The sequence below is a fragment of the Terrapene carolina genome, unplaced genomic scaffold (genome assembly GCF_002925995.2).
Source record: "Terrapene carolina triunguis isolate 2854851 unplaced genomic scaffold, T_m_triunguis-2.0 Scaffold96, whole genome shotgun sequence".
Lineage (NCBI taxonomy): Eukaryota > Metazoa > Chordata > Testudines > Emydidae > Terrapene > Terrapene triunguis.
The window spans coordinates 56,306,173-56,310,599 of record NW_020664447.1 but is presented as its reverse complement, the minus strand read 5'-3'; positions in this window follow the sequence as shown (position 1 = coordinate 56,310,599).

Genomic DNA, 4,427 nt, shown 5'->3' with positions numbered 1-4,427 from the left:
CACTTCCGCTTCCGGGACACGCCAGCTGAGCCTGTCCGCTTTAAGGTGGCGCTGAGACGTTCCGCTCTAGGGGTCTCGCTCCTAGCCACGCGCTAACAGGCCGAAACGTTTTCTTTTTTATTAACTTTTTAAAATATCTATAGAGAAAAACCAACATAACAAACGATGCTGAAACGTCTCATAATAGATTAACCTTTTGCTGTCTCACCCTAGCTATACCTGAAACATTTAATGCTATGTGACTGGTTACAATGCAAATCCGTTATTTGTATTACAGAATTTTAGGCAGAAACAACTTTTGTTTTTACAAATCCAGCTAGTTCAAAAAAAGATAAAGAGCAGAGGCAAAAATCAGAGGAGGGGGATAAAGATGGGGAGGGAAGAGAGTGGGTAGAGAAGAAGGGTCGGTTGGGGCAGAGGGGAGGGGGAATGTATTTAATTCAGATACTTCTAGAAAAGCATCCCATATTCTGAGGATTTTTCTTTGTATATTTCTGTGATGATATACAATTCTTTCCAGGGTGGCTAAGCCTACAATGTCTATGCTCCAGTCTTCAATTGTTGGGCTCTATTTGGATTTCCATTTTGGTAGTACTAATCTGTTAGCAATTATTATTGCTCTGTTGAGCAAAAGTTTTCCAAATTGTTCAGCTTCCAATTAACATCAATTAGGTTTAAACTTACATGTTTATCCTATAACACAATTTTATTTGTTAGGGTGAAATTTACTCTGCAATGAAGTTCTCCCCAAAACATACGGGTATAGGGGCATTTCCAGAGCATGTGGGTTAAATTGGCACAAGCTGAATCATATATTTGTCTGATTTAGCAGCATGCATTTTGAACAGAGAGCGGACCAGTGCATTCTCCATATAATTTTCTGCTGGATTAATCTTAAACAAAAGTCCAAGGAACAGTTCAGAGCACTGGTTAAAATGTGTTTCCATAGTTAGCAGAAAATAATTGGCCTACTTCTTCCTCCTAATTATTTTTTTAGGAGATCTGTTTTTAATTCAAATTTGCTGACCAAGTCTGAATATAGTGTTGCCATAGGTTTTGGCAATCGGTAATATCTGGAGAAATGAAAGCAGTTCAGGTGGGTAGGGGTAGCACAGGCATTGAGGCTAAATAGGTGGGAGTTGGCATGTTTAAACTGGATATATTTCCACTCCTTCTTAGTCTCTAGATTGAACATTTTGTTTAATATTGGAAAAAGGAGGAAGATATTATTTTCAATAAATTGACTGATGGTCAAAATCCCTTTCCTATCCAGCCTGGCCAAATGATGGGGTTGCCTACTATTCAGAGTTTCAAGTTACCCCAGATACAGCCCTTGATATGTAGAAGGGAGTGATTTTTACATTTAATAGACATAGTACACCAAGTATTTCTGGCTGCCACAATAGTTGGTCATTGTTCTTTAGGAAATCAGTAGTAATCTGAGAGCAGCGCAATGGAAACAGAAAAAGAAGCAACCAATTCTGCCTCTAGCTGGAGCCAATCTGGGGCTCTTCAGCATGAGAGAATGAGCCACTGGGCTGCTTTGTTAAGAATCATTGCCTGATGCTAAAGTTTAAAGTTGGGAAATCTAAACCCACCTGTTTTGATAGGGAGCTGTAAGGAGATTGTTGCCAGCACCCCATGAGAAGGACCTGAACATGTTGTCAATTTTGGTAAAATAAAAGGGAGGAATATCGACAGGAAGGGAATTCAGAATAAAATTTATCCTAGGAAGAACGTCCATTGTGATGCTGGTAGACCAGGTACCAGCTCACGGCAAAGTCCCCATGTCTCACCTGAACACTGACAAATACAGCTGGAATCACTCTGGCTCCATCAGTGTGTTAGTATTGTTAAATTAGATATTAGGATTATAAGAATGTGTTTAGACTTTATTGAATGAGTTACTGCATGCATTAATCTCTCTTACAATGTCTATATCCCATATTGTATGGTAATATTTAAGCATTTGTATTGTATGCCTCTGTAATTGTGTAAATCATCAAACAGGAGAGAGACATTAATTAGTGTGAAGTGCTGATCTCCAACAGAAGGTGTTATGACCTTCCCAACAGGAAAAGGCTGACAACACCACATGGGCTATTGTAGGACATTAAAAAGGACAAAAGAGTTTGTTCTGCTATTCCACCTGCCTCCTGAAGGTGAGTCATGTAAGTGAATTCCTCCTGTCAGCTGAGTTTGCAGCTCAGAGCAATGTGGGGAGAGAGATAAAAACCCTAATAAGAAGGAACTAGATCTCTGTACTGCTTGGACTCTCAGGGGCAAGGTTTCTAGGCATAAGTAAGGGATTCCCAGCTGCTTAGCCATAAAGGACATGTAGAACTTGCTTATTATAGAAGCTTCTATTATCTTTTGAAACTTGATTGCAACACATTTGTGTATGTGTGTTTACCTGCTTTAACCTCTTAAATAACTCATTTCCTTGTTTAATAATAAATGTTTAGATATCTTATTATAGGATTAGCTACAAGCAGTGTCTTTGGTGTGAGATCTAAGGTGCACTTCTAACTAAAGCCAATGAGATCTTCATTGCTTCTTACTTATCCCAATTTATCTCAAAGCCAAAGAATATATCAAAGTTACCTATTGTTTGTAGGATATTAGGAATGGATTGAGCTGGATTTTTAATAAATAGGAGGAAAGGACATTGTCTGCATATAGAAGGATTTTTGTCTCCTGAGTCTCTGATTTGAACCCTTGAATACCTTGGTGTTCCCTAATTAGTATTTTAAGTGGTTCTAATGCCAGACTGAACAGGAGGGGAAGAGGGGGCATCTCCGTCTACTTCCCTAAAACAGATCCAGGGAGGGGGATGTTGTGTTGTTTGATAGGATACAAGAGTTTGGATTAGAATATAACAGTTCATCCATGAAATAAAGGATTTTCCCAACCCAAATTTATCCTGGGTAAGAAACAGGTATTGCTAGTTCACTCTGCCAAAAGCTTTCTCTGCATCAAACAAAATGATTGCCTGGGAATTTCTAGAGTGTTGGTGGAATACCATAACATTAACCTTTTTTAATAAATCCCAGCTGACTGGGATTAACCTTATCACTCTACCTTTTTCAAGCCTTTTAGCCAATATTTTTTTAAGTATTTTTATTAGTATTAATGAAAGATGTCTATAGCTGTTAGGCTTTTGTGCATTCTCACTTGGTATAATTAGTATGGTGGTAATAAGGGCTTCCTTCATATTAGACGGTCACATACCTTTTTTTAAGGCATCTTTGCAAATATATAACAGCTTAGGGGCCAGAATTTCTTTGGAAGTTTGATAGAATTCTATTGATAGGTCATCAGCACCAGGTCTTGCCCTGACTTGTTTCGTCCATGGCCTTGATTATGTCTTCTGATCACAAAGGAAAAACCAGCTTGGCCTGCTGCTTTTCTGAGATTTGTGGGAGGTTAAGAGTTTGAACAAAATTATTTGGGTCTTCTGAGTCAGGTTGTGAATTGTTATTGTAAAGAGCCTGGTAGAATTTAAAAAAAATTGATCATTGATCTCTTTTTGATTACCTGTCCTTGTTCTGATTTGAGTAATACTGTTCAGGATGTTTAACCTCTCTCTCTTAATATATATGCAAGAATTTTCTCTACTCTCTTCCCCACTTCCTGTGTTTGAGTCTAAAAAGAATAAATTTGACTTGTTTTGAAGTCAGTCTATTTGCTTCATAGTGAAGATAATTAATTTTTTAAAACTTTCTTGGGAGGGGTAGTTTGCACATTCTAATTTTGTAGCTTGGAGTTGTTCACTTAATTCCAGGAGCAGAGTCTGACTAGCCTTCTCTCTACCCACTGAGTAGGAAATTATCCTGCTCCAAAAAAAAAAAAAAGAAAAAGCTTTCAGAGTATCACATAGGGTGGACTGGGATATTTCAGGTTTATCATTTGTTTAGAAGAAAAACAGAATTTCTTCTGTGATATAATTCTGAAAATAGCAACAGAGGGTCCTGTGGCACCTTTAAGACTAATAGAAGTATTGGGAGCATAAGCTTTTGTGGGTAAGAACCTCACTTCTTCAGATGCAAGTAATGAAAATTTCCAGAGGCAGGTATAAATCAGTATGGAGATAACGAGGTTAGTTCAATCAGGGAGGGTGAGGTGCTCTGCTAGCAGTTGAGGTGTGAACACCAAGGGAGGAGAAACTGCTTCTGTAGTTGGATAGCTATTCACAGTCTTTGTTTAATCCAGATCTGATGGTGTCAAATTTGCAAATGAAGTGGACCTCAGCAGTTTTTCTTTGGAGTCTGGTCCTGAAGTTTTTTTGCTGTAAGATGGCTACCTTTACATCTGCTATTGTGTGGCCAGGGAGGTTGAAGTGTTCTCCTACAGGTTTTTGTATATTGCCATTCCTGATATCTGACTTGTGTCCATTTATCCTCTTGCATAGTGACTGTCCAGTTTGG